This window comes from Jaculus jaculus, chromosome 14 (genome assembly GCF_020740685.1).
Source record: "Jaculus jaculus isolate mJacJac1 chromosome 14, mJacJac1.mat.Y.cur, whole genome shotgun sequence".
In the NCBI taxonomy this organism is placed as follows: domain Eukaryota; kingdom Metazoa; phylum Chordata; class Mammalia; order Rodentia; family Dipodidae; genus Jaculus; species Jaculus jaculus.
The window spans coordinates 64,040,349-64,062,401 of NC_059115.1; the positions used below are offsets into that span (position 1 = coordinate 64,040,349).

Genomic DNA, 22,053 nt, shown 5'->3' on the forward strand with positions numbered 1-22,053 from the left:
TAGTTGATTATCCTCCATTAGCTATTTCTGGTCAGGAGTTTTGTCCAAACAATGAGAAAGTAACTGCTATAATCAGCACCTTGAATTTTCCCTGTGAAATCACTGTCATTTCCTTCTAACTCTGAACATAGTTACTAGCGCTAGGGCTAGCCATTTAAACTCAGCCCCGTGGTTTGAAACAAAGCCATGCTAACTTAGACCTGTCTGTTGCATGGAGCCATGAGAGACGTACACAATAGCTAAGCTATTGTGAGCAAAAAAAAAAAAACCAAGAGAGTTCTGAGAATACAGCGGCAACAAATTTTCCAGAAAGATCAGGCATTGAACAAGTAATGTCCCTGTATGTTAAATTGACTTTTAATCCTTTAAATTAAAGCTCTTATTTTCAGGTTGGGACTTTTTTTTGCCAAATATAATAGTCACTTAAAGCAACTGACACTTTAAGAACTGTTGTGAAATGACTAGACATGACATGTACATTCAAAATCATCTTCCCTCTTACAAAATAAAAGGCAGGAGAAAAAAATCTGCCTAGGGGAAATGTTAATGCAATCATAGAGGATGGATGCTCAGAGTGACAGATCATTGGTGCCTAGCTTCTCTTGAGGCTATCAAGCAGGCACTCACCCATCGTATATGAGAAAAGTTGTGATCTGCAAATAAGTATTCAATCTGTGGAGGTGAAGTTAAAATTAAGGGTGCTACAACTGCATTTGCAAATGTCCAGGGAGAGTGTTATGTTTGGTGTAATACTGGAAGGGAAAAGTCCAGTCAAAACTAATATTGCACAGTTGGAATTCATACTTAGCACAAGGTAAAAGGAAGACTGGGAAACCATGCTAATGTATTCTCCCAGCCTAAGAATCTGTTTTTCAAAACATACTTCACAGCATTCTAGCAAAACAAATACATAAATAAGCACCCAAGCAAACCAAGTGAACAAAAGCCATTCTGCACCTTCTCAGATTTCCTCCTCGTCTTCTCCCTTTCCCTCAGGTGGCTGCCTCGCCTGTTCACAGACACCCTTCTGCTTTTGGACTTGAGTAGATTCAGTACGTACCACGGGCGACAGGGGCCTGGATCCTGAGCATCCACCAAGAAGCCAGAAGCAGGTGGAGTTAGCTTCCTAGGGATCAAACATCATCAAGGAGAAATGCAGTAACAGAGAGACTGAAAACTAATGCTCCTTTTGTCCTCTCACATGAACTACTCCACAGTACAGTTCCTTGCAACCCTCTGAAAAAGACCCAAATGACAAGAGGCAAGCTGGTGAGTGGCAGTGTGTTGCTACACGGTATCAGCACAGCGCTGCACTCTCTCTTGCCTTTTCACTCTCACCCTCTGGGGCTCTTGAACACATATGAGTGGACAACACCATGAGCATCTCCTTAGGTTCCACTCTAGAGGATGCAAGAGCAGGCATTGTTGAAACTGCTATGGCTTTGCTTACTGTCACTAATAATTACACTAATAAAATTAATTTCGTTAATGAAATCCCTATCACTAACAAAATCAATAATTTTGTCTAATATGCAGCAATTGGAAGCTGATTTCCCCTTGCACTCTGAAATAAGGTGGCAAGATGCTCCACATTTATGCATGACCTTCTGAAAATGTTCCCTTTGTGTTACGACTGCCAGTAAGTTAAAGAGGTGCACTTGCGTCTTAGCTACATATTATTCCATAACAAACCATCCAACGCTAACACACTGAAGACAGTGATTGAAAGTGGGGAGCTAACCCACCACATCCTGCGCCCAGGGCCCTCACTTGGCCAAACTGAGCTGTTTGTTGAAGAGATCCAAAACAGTTGCACTTGCTTGTCTGATGTCACACTGCTGCTTCATACTGTGGCTATCCTCAAGGTCAGTTTGGGCTCCCTCGTGATATCTCATTTATACGTGACCTTTTGAAAATGTTCCCTTTATGTGAGTTCCACTGTGGACTCAACATATTCAGACCCGTGCATGGAGACGTCACTTTTATTGATTTTTGTTGTTGAAATCAAATCACAACCTCAGTGTGAGTCAAAGAGGTGGGAAGCAGGCCATCTTACCTCTCCAAGAAAAGGATGGATAGCCATCTGCACACCATGGGAGGCACTGATGACTGCCACATTTGAAGAAAATCTACCTTGGAAGCTTCCTCAATTTGTCTACAAATTGAAAACATTTGCGGGCCTTTTTCTTTTTAAACTACAAAAGACCAGACCACACCCCAAGCCAGTTAATTCACAACCTCGGAGTTTAAATTTTAAGCTAAACACCAAACAAGCACGGCGTGACTGTCATAAGCTCCCTTAGTGAGCCTTGTAGGGTAAGCGGCTTTCCAGTTTGTCTGGGGTCGAGTGGTTTTCTGGTCTATCAGAATTTCAGGGTTGAAAACAGCATGGTCCTTTTCAAACGGAGGCAGACTGTCAGCAGAACACTGGTTTGCCTTCCTCTACTGATGAGGTTTTGGTGAGTTGTTTCTGAAATGCAGTTCTATTATCACCACATGCATTTCCTCAACCACCATCTAAGCCTGGGCAGCCTGGCATATGGCCCACAGGCTTTGCCATTGGCATCACGTGGGAACTTGTCAGAAACGGGAGTCTGGGGCTTCTGCTGTAGACACTGAATCAGAACCTCTGGGACAAAGGCTCAGGAATCTGGTTTTGAAAAGCATGATATGAAGCATGCCTGCATGCTTTCATCTTTCCCTGTCTGCACCATCCCTCACAGGCAAAAGCAGGTTTCTGTTTTCCAACAGAGATATAAAAAGCGTACCAGGAAGAATCAATCAATGCTAATTTTTTCCAGAGACACCTTGACAAAGACCAGCCAGCCACTCAGACACACATCATGTTCATCATGGAGGGCTTAGTTTCTCAGACATTCATCTGAGTGGTTGTTGGAAATATTTCTTACATCCTTATCAGGGGCTGGAGCATGCAGGGAGGGAAGAGATGAACCCAGTTATTTTCAGGAAGGAAGGATCATCTTCCAAAACACATCAAAGTGGTCTATACAAGCTAAGAATAAAATCAAGCTTTCTCTTTGACTAGGTGCTCAATTTTCCAGGTAAATTTATAACAGAGATATAAAAGGTTTAGTAATTTTAAAACTACTAGCTCAAAGTGAAGTTGACCAGAAAGCAACAAAGAGTTATCTGAGGTAAATTAATATCCTGAAATTTTAATTACTTTGAAAGCAAAGCAACATTTTAAGAATTTGTCTGTTTATATTTAATGTGTACCAGTAATTTCATGAGAATCTTAGTTATGATTTTCTGATATACAACAACATGAATGAAAGCAAAACAAAAGTACTTCTTTTTTTCTTAATTTTTTTCTTCCAGGTATCATCTAGGTAGCCCAGGCTGACTTCAAACTTGACAACCTCCTGGATGAGCCTAAATGCTGGGCTTATAAGGGTGTAGCACCATAGCCAGGAAAAGTTACTTCTAAAACACTGCAATTCAGACTTGTTTACTCATTAAGTGTGGTGCCCCCATCTACTGAGCAAAAATTTCAATAGTGCTCCTTCACTAGTGAATTGACCTGTAACTTGACCCCTCCCTAGTGCACAAAATGAAATGGAAATGAAGAGGTCCTGCTCAAAATCACCTTTGCTAAATTACAGCCTATTTCTCCCATGCTTCAAAGTCCTTATATCCAAAGTGAAAGAAAATGACCAGCTATCCAAAAGTCCCCTCCATGAGAAAACACAGCCAGAGTGACCGTGGCAGAAGTTCTAATTGCCCCTCGGGTACCTCTGGCCTTCTGACACTGGAGGTCTGACGAGAGGTAATAGAGCCGCACCTCGCTGCTGACATCCTACAGGCAGCAGGAGTAGTTATTACAGAACCCTCCACAAACATAACATTTCAAAAGTGTATTTAAAATATATAAAATAATTTTCCAGACATGATTAAGTTGGTTTACTTTCCATGACTAAATTTGAAAAAAATAGGGGCTGGAGAGATGGCTTAGCAGTTAAGACACTTGCCTGCGAAGCCTAAGAACCCAGGTTCAACTCCCCAGAACCCACATAAGCCAGACACACAAGGTCATGCATACGCACAAGGTGGCCCACACGTCTAGAGTTCAATTGCGGAGGCTGGAGGCCCTGGTACACCAATTCTCACTCTCTATCTCATAAAGATAATAAAAAAAACTGTAAACATATATAAATAAACAATAAGCAGATTTAATTAATGATACAATGATATCTTCTGTATCAAGAGATATACATGCTCTCCCTCTTTCTCTGTCAAATAAATAAATAAAAATCAAATATTTTTTATACGGGCTGGAGGGATGAATTAGCAGTTAAGGTGTTTGCCTGCAAAGCCAAATGGCCCTGGTTCAATTTCCCAGGACCCACATTAGCCAGATGCACAAGGGGTTGTATGTGTCTGGAGTTCGTTTGCAGTGGCATGCCCATTCTCTCTCTCTCTCTCCCTCTTTCTCTGTCAAATAAATAAATAAAAATAAAATATTTCAAAAGGGGATGTACATGTATATCACAAATACTTGTAGTTAGAAACTACAGTTAAACATCTCTAAGAGTATATAGGTAAGCTAGTCCACTTTAAAGAATATAAATGAATCCTACCCTCTCCAGCTGATGAGACAAGCTCTGTCAAACACAGTGACCAAAACGTTCTGCCAGTGTCTCTACTTCCCAATGACATATGCGTGGAGAACCATCATGACCCTCACCCAGGCTTTGCCATGTAGCCCATACCAAAGCACAGTTAAACACATCTTCCCGGAATGGATCCATTGTCATTATTAAAAGTCTGCAGAGGGCTGGAGAGATGGCTTATCAGTTAAGCGCATGCCTGTGAAGCCTAAGGACCCCGGTTCAAGGCTCGGTTCCCCGGGTCCCACGTTAGCCAGATGCACAAGGGGGGTGCACGCGTCTGGAGTTCGTTTGCAGTGGCTGGAAGCCCTGGCGCGCCCATTCTCTCTCTCTCCCTCTATCTGTCTTTCTCTCTATGTCTGTCGCTCTCAAATAAATAAATAAAAAATGAACAAAAAAAATATTTTAAAAGTCTGCAGAAAGCAAAGGCCTAAGGATTGAAATGACATTTGACCATCAAATCAAGATAAAAATCAAACCCTTTTCCATGGGATGGAAATCCAGACAGACCTCTCCAATGGGGACAATGGGTGAAGGGGCTAAGGAGACAGGTCATGGTAGTGTCTTTACAACAGATATCCCTTGGTGAAGTTAGATTTCGTTCGCAAAATAGGAGCAGTAATCTGTGTCGTAAAGTCGCTGCAAAAAATCAGTGATGTAATTCACAATGAACATGATTCATGATTGTAAACATAGGTACAAACATGAGGAGCCATTACCATGATGGTCCTTAGCAGCGGTGTGGGTGGGAGCATCTTGAGGCTGCGGGCCTGCACCTGAGTGGTCCCGTGAATGCGTCTGCCGCAGTTATCTATTTACTTGCGTGCTAAGTGGACTACGTGTGATCTTGAAAGCAGAGGCAGACTTTAGACGTCACTGCATCTCCATTCACACAGTAAGACATTCAATCCCTGTTTATGGAATGTTGAATGGATGAGGTCTGAGTCCTCATTTTTATTACACAGTCCCGGCTGGCAGGGACATCTGTGCAGTGGAATGCCACAGTGTGAGAAGTGGGGCAACAAATCTCGCCAAGCTCAGGGATAATTCCTCATCTGCCTAGAATGGCTACCTCCCTACTGCCAGAGTGCTGGCTCCACAAGACAGGAGCCCAAATCATCAGAAGAAGCATTCCTTGAAGTTGAAATCATAGCTGAACCTCACTGCGGATTTCATGCATACCATTAGGTACCCTGTAAGTTTCACATCATCATCATATTTAAAAATCATAGCTAGCCAGGCACAGTGATGAATGCCTTTAGTCCCAGCACTTGGGAGGCAGAAGTAGGAGGATAGCTGTGAGTTCAAGGCTACCCTGAGCCTGACGTAGTCAATTCCAGGTCAGCCTGGGCTATAGTGAGACCCTACCTCAAAAAAAAAAAAAAAAGAAAAAAAGAAATCATAGGCTGGGCTAGAGAGATGGCTTAGTGGTTAAGACGCTTGACAGCAAGGCTAAAGGACCTGGGTTCGATTCCCCAGGACCCACATAAGCCAGATGCACAAGGTGGCACATGTGTCTGGAGTTCATTTGCAGTGGCTAGAGGGCCTGGCATGCCCATTCATTCTCATTCTCTCCCTCTCTCTCTCTTTTGTCTTCTTCTTATAAATAAATAAATAATAAATAAATAAAATATTTAAAAATCATAGTTGCACTGTACTGGAGGTACTTATTTTTTAAATTTTCTTTAAAAAAAAAACTTTATTGGGATGGATAAATGTCTTAGTGGTGAAGGCACTTGCCTACAAAGCCTAAAGACCCATATTCAGTTATTCAGGTCCCATATAAGCCATTGGCGCATTCATCGTTTGCAATGGCTAGAGGCCCTGGTGTGCCCATTCATTCTATATCTATCATCTATCTATCTCTCCCTCCTTCCCTCTGTGTCTAATAAATAAATAAAAATATTTAAAGTTTTTTTATATATCTATTTGCAAGGAGAGAGCAATACAGAGAGAGAGAACAGAGAGAGAGGGGGTGTGTCAGGGCTAGCTGCACCAGGCTTAACAGGGGTACTCGGGAATCAAACCTAGGCTGTCAGGCTTTGCGAGCAAGCACCTTAACCACTGAGTCATCTCTCCAGCCCTATTTTCTACATTTTCAAAGAAGAAATTAACTGTTCAAAGATGAATATGGCCTAGCCAGCCTGTACGTAGTGGAAGTGGCATTGTAGGTCGTTGGCATGCTGAAACCTACATTCTTAAGCAATGGTGCACTCAGCTATCTGCAGAATGAGGGAACATGGGCCTCCATCATTAGTGGGAATGAGACAGCCTCGCTTCAAGTACCCCAAAGCCTTCTCCCTCCCCCTCTTTTCTTTCTTCCTTTCACCATCATGGCCACATACCATATTCCAAGCACTGCACTAGGCACCAGAGCTACACCAGTGAAGAAGAGGCCTGTCATTCATTTGGATTAAAAAAAAAAAAAAAACAGGCAAATACTACAGCGATACAACTCTTGCTAGGCATAAGATGTTACCAAGGTGATTGGATGTGGTGGCATAGGATGGTGTGTCAAGCCCAGGTACAGTAGGACAGGGCCAGATTCCCAGTCTAGGCACCAGAAAGGTACTGTAAAGACACTAGAAGTCTACATGCAAGCTAAATGCTTCATACAAGGATTAGCAGCATGAAGGAATGAGATAGCTTATATGGGAAGGCCTTGACGCCCATTTCCTACAGAAGATGTCACAAAACACTGCACACAGCTTAAGATCCTCTGGTGCCGGGAGTCATAGGGAATGTAGCAGTTGACCCTCGACTGGTTACTTCAAATCTATCACAGATGTCTGCAACATACTAGCCTTTAAAGGAAGCCTCAAGTTTCCATTAGCACCAAGCATCTTGGGTCTGCTGGTATCTCGCTCAGTCCTAGCTTTGCATGCTGATTTTACTTTAACGGCATCCACCAGGCCTGCTATATTCTTGGCTGTGTCCCTATTTCAGGTTCAGTGTTTGCTCCACTTTCTTGTCTGACATGGGGAGTGGGGACTCTCCTGACTGCCACCTTGTACCTTCACTGTCTCACCCCTGTTGATTCCAGCTGCTTTGCATGGCTCTGGGAACTCACGTATGACACTAGTCCCAAGATCCTTGGCTCACATCCCACTAATGAGCTGCCACCAACATTAGACTTGCTTCAACCCTACAATGGAATAAGTAGCCTCAGCTTTCAGACAACAGCAGGGCCAGAGACCTAGGACATTCCTCCGCATTCCATGGTTTGTATGTCCATCTGTCGTCCGGCTAGCAAAAAATCTATTGATGAACTATTCTCCTGCACAATTTGCTAAGGATGAAAAGAGAGACAAGTAAAAAAAAAAAATTCTGCTTATGGCATTTCACAATCTGACAATCAAAACCAAGTGAATCCCCACAATTATGGCACTTACTCTAAAATGTCCCCCAGGTTTAGAAGATACTCAATTCATTTATCCAAAATATGACTTTCTTCCCTGAATGTAAAACCTCTCTGCTCTTCCTTTATCTGTATTTGCCACCAATATCCTTGCAATAAAGCAATACCACAAAAAAGAAAAAATGGGGAAGTCCAGGAGTTATCTTTGAATCTTTTCTTTCCCCTACTCACCCAATTAAGTCTTATGAACTTTATCTCAGAAACATTTCCTGAGTCAATTCACTTCTCCTCTAGGCTTATTTAACCACCGTGATCTATCATCAGACTACGTCTAGCTAAAGAGCCCTCTGTGAAAATTGAAAAATGGGCCCTTCCTCCAGCCCTGCTCAGCCCAGTACCAGGATGCTTGTAGGCAGGAACATAGGTGACTAAACTCCTCTCCCAGGCTGGGTACCCTGTGCAAGAACATGGGTGATTAGACTTTTAGGCTGGACACCCTATGGATAAAATAATCTGCAGAAAAAAATTACAGTCCTGTCAATTTTCTCTCCTCCACTTCTTCAAGGCCTCCTGAAAACCCTGCCCCTATGCATTCTCCAGCAGTCTTTGCTCAAAACAATTTCCTCCTTCATCTCCGCTATGCAGCCAGGCATGATCAGTCCACTTCTATGACATGCTGGCCCACCCTGGCTCTGGCTGTTTCTCTTCCTTAGAAACTCTCAGCTCCCTTTTCCTGACTGCTTTCTGTGCCTTCCTACCTTCCACTTCAGCCCACAGTGCAGAGAACTGAGAGCATCTCGGTACCTGGCTCATCATGCACTCATTATTAGTCCATGCATGTTAGGTCAGGTGTTGATGCCTGCTGCTTATTTTAAATAATATAATAATCTCACCAGGGCCTCCCAGCCAAAATTCAGCTCAGACTGCAAACGGTGACTTGACTGTAACATACCGTATGGCGCCCTTGCTTCTCCCCATCTAAGGGAGCCATGATCACAAATTTCATGGTCATAATTCTCCTGTTTTCCTATTTTTAGAACAGCATTTCATTTGTATATGTTCTTTCATACCTGGACTTTTTATTTTAGTAGTTTTCAATGTCATGACAAAACACGAGCCTATACATAGTCTTTTAGACTCAACATTTCACTTGCTAGCGTGTTGGGTGTCACCAGCTAGTCTACTTGCTTTCGCCAGCTGTCTGATAGTTCCCCGTGTGGGCCATACTGTATCACTCCGTCCACTCCCTGGTGAAAGCATTGGACTTCCTTCCACGCTTTCATTATTGGAAACCAGACTATTTGTTAGGCTTATTTGTGTACATGTCTCCTACTGAACATATGCCAGTTTCTAACAGGCATAAAGCTAGAAGCAAGTTAAACAGTCAGGGAGCGGGGGTGACAGATGATCAGATTAGGATCTAATGCCCAACTAGTTTCCAGTCATTTTAGCAATTCATACCCCCTGAGCAAGGCGAGGAGCCACATGCTTTTCAATTTCTCCATACTAGAAATTAAATGTTTTGATTCGTAACCCACCAAAGAAGGCATGTGAAAGATGTATATACATGACTATTAAAGGTTGTTGCTGGGCTGGAGGGATGGCTTAGTGGTTAAGGCATTTGCCTGCAAAACCAAAGGACCCAGGTTTGATTCCCCAGGGCCCATGTTAGCCAGATGCACAAGGGGGGACATGCATCTGGAGTTCGTTCGCAGTGGATGGAGGCCCTGGCGCACCCATTCTCTCTCTCTCTCTCTCTCTCTCTCTCTCTCTCTCTCTCTCTTGCTCTCGTTCTCTGTAAAAACACAAATAAAAATAAAATATTTTTTTTTAAAAAACGGTCATTGCCATCAGTTCTTATGGTTATTGACTAATTTGCATTTTTTCTCAATTTTTCAAGGTCTCAGCCTGAACATTCCATTCAAAAAAAGAGAATTTCCCTTACTGTACTCTGTGGAGATAGCTCTCTGCCTTTCATTGTTACTTTTCTTTTCTTTTCTTTCTTTCTTTCTTCTTTCTTTCTGTCTTTCTTTTTTTCCCTTATACAGGGCCTAATGTAGCCCAGGCTGGTCTTGATTCTCTACGTGGGCAAGGATGACCTTGATGTTTGGATCCTCTGGCTTCCACCTCCTGAGTGCTGAGATTACAGGTGCACACACCTGCACTTGGTTTATGAGGCACTGAGAATTAAAGCCAAGGCTGTGGGCATACCAGACAAGGACCCTCCCAACTGAGCTAAATTCCAAATCCTTATGAAATAATTCTTTTCTATATGTTTCTCTCTTTTCTTTGTGGTGTCTACCACTGCCTGAAATTATCTATTGTGTTCACTGATTTTGATCTGCCTCCCTCAACTGTAATACAACAATTTTGGTTGCCTTGTTCATTGTTCTACCTCCAATGGCTAGAGCCCTGCTAAACGCATCATGGATGAAGGAATACATGATTGGCAGAAACATGTAACGCTTTGAGTTTCAGTCTCAGATTCCTGATTTCCTACAACCGCAAACAAATGACATCATTCCTCTCTGCCTGATTTGTAGAAAGGAGTACTTGATGAAATGCCTAAGAGTTTCAATATTTAGTTTGTATACGTAAAGTTCTTAGGGTAATTCCAAAGCACATCAAATGCAGTCGTTATTATAAAGGTGTGATTTTATTTTATTTTATTTTTTGGCCACTACCACTCAGCTTGATATTATCAAGGGCCCAAGCCAGCTTGGATCTCATGAGCACCCTTCTCTGCTGGTTGTGCAACTATCTGATCCTGTAGATGCGGGTTCCCCAAGTCAAGAGAAAAAATAAGGAAGCATGGAGGGGAGGAACTTTATTTAAAAAAAAAAATGATCTGGCCACCCTGGTTGTAAAGAAGCTGAAAAGCAGCAGAGTAGACGTCTCAGTGCATGAGAAGTGAATGACTCACAAGCCATTCCTCCGCACGCCCTGTGATGCCAGCCCTGCATTACACACAAAATCACACTTTCCCTCACTCCTTGTATCTGGCTCATAATTTTAAAACAGAAGACAGGAAAGTTAGAAAGGCAGCTAGCAAAGACATACAGGCTACTTGGATAAGGAAAGACAGAAGGAGAAGAGGCAAAAAGGGAGAGAGAGAGAGAAAGAGGAGGGAGATCGAACGCACTAGAGAGATGGGAAACTTCAGACTAGCCGTGGCATTGACCTTCCTGAGCAGAATATGAAAATGCTGAAAAATCAGTCTAGCAGAAGGGAATCCCACCAACCCTACTGGGGCAATGTTTTCTCTGAGGAAGAGGAGGCCTGAGAAAGGCAGGGCGGTAAAGATTTTGCAGGGACCAGAGGCCTGGAGAGTGGAGGGAAGAGAGATGGACTACCAGAGCAAACTTGATCATCTTGTCTGGAGGAAGCTGGTTCCCCCCTCCCAACCTCACACACACACACACACCCATTTAATCTGTTGGCCCCCTCCCCGGGCCAATGTCACCTTGGTCATGGGCTTACCTTGTTTTGTAGCCAGGAATCAGGCTCCATGTGAGGCATCCCTGGCCTCAAAGTGATCAAGGCAAAAGCGGCCTTGCTTTAAATGCGTCAGGGGTGGGGGGGGCAAAGCTGGAGTGCGTTTCCACTGAGAATTCCTGCAGACTCCTTAGGAGACACTGTTTCCGTTTGAGTAGGATCAGCTGCCTCTCGGTGCAAAGGTGCAAAAAATCTGTGACAGGTCGCTGCCCAGAGAGAGCGCCAGGGGACAGGCGGGGAGCCCCGGGGAGTGGGCGCTGCTCGGGGTGCACGATTAGGGACGGGCCCTGCCCAGGCTGCCCACTGGCGACTGCTCCGAGTCCACCTTCGAGGAACCCCGGCTCCTACCTGCCTGTCCCCGCTCCAGCATGACGGTGATGGCACTGAACCGAGTCTCAAGATGCCCTGCTGGGACAGGGGGACTCCCCGTTTCCGGGAGTCCTTGGCTGCCAGGAACCAACGGGTCCAGCCGGAGACCGGGACGGGGGGGGGGGAGGCGGGGGGGAGGGAACTCCCGATTGCTCCCGGTATTGCGGACCTTGAGGCTACCCGAGGGGTGTGCATGCGCCAAAAATAAGACGCGCGCGCGCGCATGCACACACACACACACACACACACACACACACACACACGCCTCCACTTGCACTTGGCAGTTCCCTCCTTCCCTCCCTAGGAAAGTAACTGTCCTTAAACAGCATAAAGCCCAGGGGAGGGAGCCCTGTGCTGGCATATGAACAGGAGCATCATTCCCCAAGACCAAATTTGGGGATGGTTTTCATTGTGAAGATTTGGATTTACAAGGGTTCATGAACAAGAAAAAAAAAGATAGGATGCGAATTCCATCCGTCTGCGTGTGGGCGATGCTTGGGGGTGTCGGGGACAAAGCGCCCAGGGAGAGACATCGCAGACCGTGGAAGCCGTTCCCAGGCGCGGTTTACGAAGGAGCGCTGCCGCCCCGCCGCGCCCCGCCCCGGAGCCGCCGCGGAGTCCCGGCGTGGCTGGGGTTAAGGCTTCCCCCGCCCGGAGCGCAGCGCGGCGCGGCGGCGGCGGCGGTGGCGGGCGCGCGCGGGGGCCGCGCGGGGAGAGCCCGGAATCTCCCGCCCGCCCGCTCCCCCTCCGGAGGGCGCTTCCCTCATTTGCGCTATTTATAGCTCGGCTTCCAGCTGCTGCAGGGAACTCACCAGCCACGGCGCCCCCGAGCATTTCCAGCTCCAAGAGGAGCCGTCCAGAAAGCAGAGGATTTTCATAAATTCTCTGAATGGCAGTTAAATGTCTCCAGCCTTCTGGGTTTTGATTGTCACTCTTTCAGTCCGGCCTTCCATATTTCATTTCCAAGTTGGAAATACACACACACACACACACACACACACACACACCTGGGAGCCAAGAGAATTTTAAAGTAAAGGGTGAATGCACGCAGTTTGCGGTGTGGATATTATGGGGCGACTCCTTTGTTAATCACCTGAGATGTCGGGGGTGGGGGGGAGGAAATGGAAAGAAAAATCCTTCATTGATTTATGACTTTAAACTCCTGCTTTATATTTTCTGCAACACTCTACATGTCTGCCTTATCAGTCCTATGGCCACAAAAAAAAAAAGAAAAAGAAAAAGAAAATTTATGAACAATGAAAACATTCTACCCTATGTCCTTCGACTGCTTGCTTACTGACATCTGCATTGAGCGCAGCTGTATGGTCTCTATGTCAAATCCCCACACCAAAAAGGTCCAGTTCTGGTGATCCTGAAGGCGCAGGAAGAAAAAAAAATGTTTTGTCTGGATTCTTGTGTTCAGCATAAAATGGAGGAGCACACCGTACCAGTCTAGATGGTTCTAAATTGATACCTTGCTTCCTAGCCCCATCCCCAAACACTACTTCCTGTAAACAGTATTGGGCCTCTGACAGGGAGACTTGGAGACGAACAACAAATAGATCCATCCTTCCAGAGCAGATGTGGGGGAGGCTGAGAGACCACCAAAGGGACCTTACAGAGGTTGAAGTGGTGGGTGATGCTAAGCCACCCACCTGCGCCCCAACTTCTCTTGCCCTCTTATCTTCCAGTCTCAAGGTGTTTCTTTCAGAACTGACTTCAATGCACTCGGAGATTATTATTTATCTTGTTGTATTTCACCAGAATGACCCTAAAATACAACTTCTAATTAATTTCACTTCTAAATTATGGGCTAAATAGAAATCCCTTTGGGTTCAGTTCCTCCTGACAGTGCTTTTTCCTGTATTCATCTTCAGACCCTGGAAAAGAGAAGGCAGGCTGTCTGTGCTGAGTCAGGCTCCAAGATGCTGCAAAAAAATGCAGGAGCTGGGCTGGAGAGATGGCTTAGCTGCTAAGGCACTTGTCTGCGAAGCCTAAGGACCCAGATGCACATAGTGGCACATGCTTCTGGAGTTCATTTGCAGTGACTAGAGGACCTGGCATGCCCATTCTCTCTCTGTCTTTCTCTTTCTCATTATCTCTCTAATAAAAAAATAATAAAATATTTTAAAAAGTAAAACAAAGAAAATGCAGATACAAGGCTATGCAGCTCACACCCTGAGTTCATCCTGGCTGTTAACATGGTCTTGTAAATTTGCTTTATGTTCCATGATTCAGTGTCGTGTCTGTCATGTGTGAATAACAGCAACAGTAGATATGTCATGGGGTTCCTACAGAGATTAAAGGACAACTGTATGAATTGCTTAAACCAGTGGCTAGCCCATGGTAAAAGCTCAATAAACGAGATATTATCACTGCACAAATATAAGCTGGTTTGGATTTGGACGAGTGTGTACAAAGGACCGTCCAATAAAGTCTGTTATGCCTATGCAAATCCACAGTAAAAAAAATAGTCTTTTCATTCTACTAAAGCAGATTTCTCCAAGGCATTCCATATATAAGGGAGGCCCCTGGTCCTTACCCTGCATTCTCTTCCACATAAAGAAAACAACTCCACGGAAGGCCTTTAGAAAGTCCTGCTGCTAATCCACATAAAATACTTTTTGACACCCAAGGCAAAGGATCTCCCTCTTACAGTGGTTCATGGCTGTCCTGAGGATAACGTTTCGATATATGGAAAGTTATTTAGTCATAAAAGCACTCTATGAAGTTCTCCAAGGGACTATGAAGGAGAAGTATTTCTTTTAGCTGAAAAGCAAAGCTCAATACAGGTTTGAATAGTTTCTTATTTCCCCTGCTTAAAAAAAAAATAAAATAAAACTCTACAGGAACTGGACCCAGAAAGCGGGTGCTCCAATGAGGAGTACTGGTCTTCCCAAGCGGGCTGCTTATCTCCTCCGATCTCCATTCAACACTATTTTTTGTTTTGTTTTGTTTTGTTTTTTGTTCTTGTTTTCTAAAGTAGGGTTTCCCTCTAGCCCAGGCTGACCTGGATGGAATTCATTATATGGTCTCAGGTTAGCCTTGATCTGACAGCAATCCTACTACCTCTGCCTCCCAAGGGCTAGAACTAAAGGAGTGAGCCACCACGCCCAGCTTAACACTTCTTTAGAAGAAAATCACTGATTTGTAGCCTATGTTCTCAGGAATTATACAAAATAAGTGTCATGTAGGCCGGGCATGGTGGCACATGCCTATAATCCCAGTACTTGGGAGGCAGAGGTGGGTGGAAGGCCACCCTGAGACCACGTAGCGAATTCCAGGTCAGCCTGGGCTAGAGTGAGACCCTACCTCAAAAAATAAAAAATTAATGAAGTGTCATGTAGAAGATTCCAGGTGAGTGCAGTAGCCACTCTCTAGGCTTCCTGTAGCTCCCGTGCAGGCCTGAGATATCCAAGACACTAAGTTCTGCTAGTATTGCAGCTCTTCTACAGACCCAGGGCTCCAGGACACTTAACTCTACAAGCAGGAGCACTCCTGCGAAGGCCAGGGTTCCTTAGCTCTCGGCAGCCAACGGTATTAAAGTTTCCAGGTGAGCCTCATATCTGGATTCCTCAGCTTTTGACAGGGGCTGGTGTTACAGCTCCTGGACCAGGGGTTCCCGAGCCTCTTGGCCTTAAAGACTCAACAGTTCACTGGGACTCTTCCAGCAACCTGGGTCTGCAATTTCACTTCTCTGGCTCCTTATAGCATTCTGTCCTACACGCGTCCAACATGCCATCCTCTAGTGCTTCCACTATCTCCCATGTTTCTGCCCTGGGGGTTCCTTGTTCAGCTGCCTCTTCTTGGGGCTATCAAGCAACCAGCTGCCTTGCCACTTTTGCAGCTTGGCCCGCCAACTTGTTCGGCTCTGCCCTGTCTTTGGCGGCCAGTCAGCTGCCTTGTCATTTTACAGATCCAATTTCTGACCGCTTAGCTCTTGCGGATACTCCCCACTAAGCTGTCTCCACCGCTTGTTTCTTCACGTTACCAGCTCAGCCTACGCACTACTCCAAGTAGTCATGAAAAGGCAACTGGAGAGAAACTGAAGATAGCACGGGGAGAGCATCTCCTAGCTGACTCACTGAGTGAGCCCCAACAACTGCTTAAAATAGAGCTAAAGGATGGGTGTTTGGACCAATCACAGAAAGCCTCACATGCAAATAAGGGTTTGTGTTTGCACCAATCACAGCCTTGCCTCTTTCACACCAGTGACAGCGGGGCCCTCTAGTAGGTGGAAATGGTTATAAGGTCATCTGGAGTGCACAGGGGCTTGTTATAAGCAAGATGTCCCTTACAAATTGAAGCAGCTCTGTCTGGGGCTGCTGCTCCTTTGGGAGACACAGTAATCAGCTATGCTCATTGTGTAGTTTTCTCAAGGCATAATCAAAATGACCAGTGCTGGTATGAGGGCAGTCTGGCTGCTGTTTAATTGACAGTCTTCTTGCTTGTGGTAGCCAGGGCAGCAAGAGAGAGGGCAACAGCTGCTCTGTATACAGCTAAATTGCCCATCCCCCCCCACAAAAGCTCTTCTTATTTATGTACAAATGATTATGCTAAGAAATAGTTTCAGAGAGCTTAAAAAACTTATGAGGTGACTGGGTAGGAGCATTTGCTGCACAAGTGTGAGTCTCTAGGAAGCAAAGCACAAGGACAATAGAGGGAGGGACCCAACCTCCTCTTCTGCCCACTGCATCTGTCCACATGTGTGCACATACCACATATACTATAGCACACTTGTTATTACACACACACACACACACACACACACACACACACCAAAAAAAAAAAAAAATCAGTAACATAAGAGTGATTTTGAAATACTTAACAGTAGTTCACATCTGCTCAGTGCCCCAGGAAAAGGTAGCTCACCATTATTTGTCTTAATAAGAGAGAAGCAGGAGCCATAGTTACACCAGAAAGGCCATAGTAAAGTCAGGGGTTAGGATCCTTGTTCTCTTCACAGACCCACTGGCCGAGCTTGGTATCACAAGATAGAATCCAGACTGCACCATTTCCTGCAGGATCTCCACCTTCAGCATCGCCAAGTCCTTGGCAAGGTGCAGGCTTATTGCATTACAGAAACACTAGCTTCCCCTCCATTTCACCAGCATTACCGGAGTTGTGGAGGTAGTTGGGGATAGAGGTAGAGTTTACTTTGTCCTTGAGGGAGCCACGGTCCTCTTACTTTCATTCACACACAATCTATATAAATCAGGCGTGTGTCTGAACTAGCAGAGGATACGTTTATGTGTGTATCTGTGAACTGGCCAATATGGCTCTATGAGCTGGGCTGACAAAACTTCTATCTCTAGTGCAGACTGTGAGGAACAGGCTATGACTCTTGAGCATGTGTTGAATCTGTTGTCTATAAATAGAATCTCTTTCTTCGCTCATAAAGCTTCAGTTCTTCTCTTCTGATGTTTCATCTGATTGAATTATGTCCACCCAGATCATTTAGCATAACCTTCGCTCCTTAAAGTCAACTGATTATAGACTTAATTACATTTACAAAGTACATTCACAGCAACACCCAGATTAGTATTTGGCTGAATGAATGGAAACTGCCACCATTCCACAGTGACTCATACTTCTGATGAAAATGCTTCCTGATTGTTTGCCTTACTGTCTCAGCCTCGCAGCATACACCACACTTAAAAAGCAGTTTAATGTCCAGAGTGAGACATAAAGATGGCTTCAGGCATACATGGCTTGAATAATTCCAGGACCCAGCTACCAAGAGAGGTCATCACTTGGGTGACCCCAGACTGCTCCAAGGATTGTACAACCCCATCCCAGAAACAAAGAAAACCAATCACTGTGACAGCCAAGAAGGATCCACTCCTTCAGGGAATACTTCTTTTCCCATTGGTAAAACTCCCTGGAGAAGCCAGGCATGGTGGCGCATGCCTTTAATCCCAGAACTCAAAGGCAGAGGTAGGAGAATCACGATGAGTTCAAGGCCACCCTGAGACTACATAGTTAATCCCAGGTCAGCCTGGGCCAGAGTGAGACTCCACCCCAACCCCCCACAAAAAAAATCTCTGGGAAAGGACTGGAGAGATGGCCTAGTCCTAAGGCACTTGTCTGCAAAGCCTAAGGGGCCATGTTCAATTCCCTAGATTCCATGTAAGCCAGACACACAAAAGGTGAGGCAAGCACAAGGTCACACATGCCCTCTAGATGGCAGAAGTGTCCGGAGTTCAATTAAGGTGGCTGAGGCCCTGGGGCACTAATTCTCTGTCTGTCTGTCTCTCTATCTCTCTCAGACAAAAATAAAAACTAAAAAAATAAAAATCCCTGAGAAAAAGGTCGTCCTTTTCCACTTTCTCCTTCTCTTCCCCTGTGTCTTGATGAGTTCTTTGGGACACAAGGAATCTCAGTGTGGCAAAAGGCAGAGGTATTAGAATCAAGTAGCTAGAAACCCTATGGTATATTTGAGAGGGCTATACTGATAAAAGAAACAAACTGAGAGACTTTGAATATTTAAGATGTAAAAACAAGCATGTTCACCCAAATACCTATATGGATTCAGAAAGAGGCAAAGGATCTTCAGCAATAGCAAATATCCCAATGTGCATTTCAGATTTGACTAAGTGTCTAATGGAAAAGAAAGGGCCTCGGAGAGGACAGAGCTGAGGGCTAGTACACACGGAGTCTCCTTCTAGAACTATTTCCAACTCCCAACTAAGAAGTCCTCTCTCACAGTATATTGTCCTTACCATAACTACTAATAGATTTTAGGAATTGTATATACCTGTAACTCATGTAGTCCCTCACTTTCACCCTTCACAAACAAAGCTCTTCACTACTCTCACCCTATCTCTACAAGTACATACCACACGGAAGATAACTTGCCTTTTTATTTCATAGTTCTTGGGATCAACAGATCTGAATCAGACGACCACTACATAGTATCCTTTGCCAGAAAGAATGCTTTGTACTATTCAGATTCTATCTATCTTTTGATCTTTTTAAAACTTGGTGTGTGTGTGTGTGTGTGTAAGCTCCGGAGTCTCTTGCCACTACAAACAAACAACAGACTTTTACACCACTTTTTGTGTCTGGCTTTACATATGTGGCTGGAGAGTTGAACCCAGGCTGGTAGGCTTTGCAAGTCAATGCCTTTAATGGCTTTTCCATCTCTGTAGCCCCTGTACTTGGATCTTCATGCTATGATTAAATGACAATTTAAAGTTATCTCTCTTGTGGAGGGTTGAGCATATAAAATAGGTGAGAATACAATAGACAGGAAATACATATTCTCCTCAGGCTGCACAAGGGACTGTTTCTAAAACCCATCGCATTGTATGCCACAAAGCAAGCCTTAATAAATAAGACAAAAATTGAAATAATTTTCTGAATCCTATCAAAGCACAATGGAACAAAATTAGAAATTAATAACAAGTCTAACCTTAGAACATGCACAAGTAGTTGAAGGCTGAATGATATACTTTTGAATGAATAACAGGTCATTGAATAAGTCAGGGAGAACATTAAAAAGCTCACATAATCAAGTGAAAATGAGAACACAACCTGGCAGACTCTCTGGGATGCAGCCAAGGCAGTCCTAATTGGAAAGTTTATAGTCATAAGTGTTCATATTAAAAAATTTGAATAGATCTCAAATAAATAATCTAATGATGCAAACTCAATGCTCTAGAAAAATGAGAAATGCCAAATACAAATGCAGCAGATAGTAAGAAATAATAAAAATTAGTGTAAAAATAAATGAAATAGAGAATAAAAAACACTACATAAAATTAATCTAAGAGTCATTTCTTTGAAAAGGTTAACAAGATTGGTCAAGCTCTAGCCAAACTAACCGAGAGAAAGAGGGGGCCCGAATTAATAAAATTAGACATAAAAAGGGAGTCATTAGGACAGGTGGCAAAAATTCAGTTATAGTTCATCAAGTTGCAAGATCTATCAGAAGTGGATCAATTTCTAAGTGCACATGACCTGTTGAAATTTAAGCAAGAAGATATAAACAACTGAAACAAAATCATAGCAATCAATGAGATTGAAGCAATCATTTAAAGTCCTTCCCCCACCACAAAATATTCACAAACTAAACTTAAGATCCCATTAAGAAGATCATACATGGCTGGAGAGATGGCTTAGTGATTAAGGCATTTGCCTGCAAAGCCAAAGGATCCTGGTTTGACTCTCCAGGACCCACATAGCCTGATACACAAGGGGGCACATGCATCTGGAGTTCTTTTGCAGTGGCTGAAGGCTCTGGCATGCCCAATTCTGCCTCTCTCTCTCTCTCTCTCTCTCTCTCTCTCTCTTTCTTCCTCTCTCTGTCTCTTTCTCTTCTCAAATAAATAAATAAAAATAAAGTTAAATAAAAGATCATACATCTTGCCAAACTTATTTTATGCCAGGAAATGCAAGGTTGGATCAACATACACAAATCAATAACATAATGCACCATATTAATAGACCTAAAGACAAAATTCACTTCATCATCTTAGTACATTCAGAAATGGCATTGGCAATGTTTGACACATCTTCATTGTAAAAAAAGAAAAATATCCTGAAAAACCTATGAATAGGTGAAACATACCTCAAGATACTAGACTATCTACAACAAACCCATAGCCAATGTTATTCCAAATGAGAACTATCTGAAGACATTTCCTCTAAATTCCAGAGTGAAACAAAGGTGCCCACTCTCTCCATTCTTAGTCAATATATGATTCTCAAAGACTTAGCTAGAGCAGTAAGACAAGAAAAAAAATGTGAAAAAGATAAAAATTGGGAATGACAAAGTCAAATTATCCCTATTTTCTCACAACATGGTTCTATACTTAAAAAAGCTTTCATATATAATGGGCTGGAGAGATGGCTTAGCAGTTAAGGCATTTGCCTGCAAAGCCAAAGGATCCCAGTTCTATTCCCCAGGACCCATGTAAGCCAGATACACAAGGGGGCACATGCATCTGGAGTTCATTTGCAATGGCTGGAAGCCCTGGCACACCTATTCTCTTCTCTCTCTGCCTCTTTCTCTCTCTCAAAGAAATAAATAAATAAAATATATCTTAAAACTTTTGTATATCATAACATCTTCAATAAAGTTGTAGTATACAAAACCAACATGAAAAAGTCAGTAGCTTTAATGTATACAAATAACAAAGTTACTGAGAGAGAAATCAAGAAAAATGTATCTTTCACAATAACTTCAAAAATACCTAGGAATAAACCTAAACAAGGATGTAAAAAGACATCTATAAGGTAAATATTAAGACCCTGAAGAAAGAAATTGAAAAATTCAGGAGTTGACGGAGTGACCTTTCATGCCTATGGATTGCCAGAAGTAGTATTGTGACCCAGCTACACTAGCAAAAGCAAGCCGTAGATTCAACATAGACCCTCTCCAAATTTCAATGAGATTCTTCACAGAACTAGAAGAGACAATTCTAAAAGTCATATAGAAATACAAAACGCCTATGGATAACCATAATCATTCTAAGCAGAAAGAGAACAGTTGGCTACACTACATTATCTGACCTCACACTATCTCACAGATACATAGTGACATTGCTGCGGCACAAAACCAGACCATTTAGACATACCAATAAAACAGAAGACCCAGAGATAAACCGACACAGCTATGAATACCTAATATTTCACAGGGATGTCAAAAACATGCACTGGAAGAAAGACTTTTAATAAATACTTCTGGAAAACACTGGACATCAACCTGCAAAAGAATAAAATTAGATCCATATTTCTCTTCCTGCACACACACACAAAAAAATCAATTCAAATGACTAGGACAAAGTTACAACCAGAAAGGCAAAAAGGGTTAAAAACAAACACAGAGAAAGCACATCAGGATGTAGGTATAGGTAAGAACTTTTGGCATAAAATCCCAATAGTGCAGGAAATAGCCCCAAGAACTTACAAATGGGATTGCATGAAATTAAAAAAGCTCTTCACAGGACAAGAAAACAACAACAAAGAGAACAGGCAACCTACAGAACGAGACAATCCCTTTATTAACTATACGTCAAAAAAGGGGTTGATGCCTAGAATCGATAAAGATCCGCCAAAAGTGAACACTGAAAATCAACATGTCACTCAAACAAAACAATGAACTGGACAATTCTGAAGAAAAATAGAAATTAGAATAGCAAATAAATATTGTAAAAAGTGTTCAACATCCTTAGCCATCAGGAAAATTAAAAATACTTT

General features: G+C 43.4%; 1 long non-coding RNA gene across 1 annotated transcript in view; it reads right to left on the bottom strand.

Annotated features, from left to right (window-relative positions):
- The window catches only part of LOC123454561, a 127,734-nt gene extending 115,633 nt beyond the window's left edge, over nucleotides 1-12,101 (bottom strand). Inside the window, exon 1 of the long non-coding RNA XR_006633399.1 lies at nucleotides 11,467-12,101. This is a non-coding gene — a long non-coding RNA (uncharacterized LOC123454561). The remainder of the gene's footprint in view (nucleotides 1-11,466) is intronic.
- Nucleotides 12,102-22,053: the final 9,952 nt, after the last annotated feature.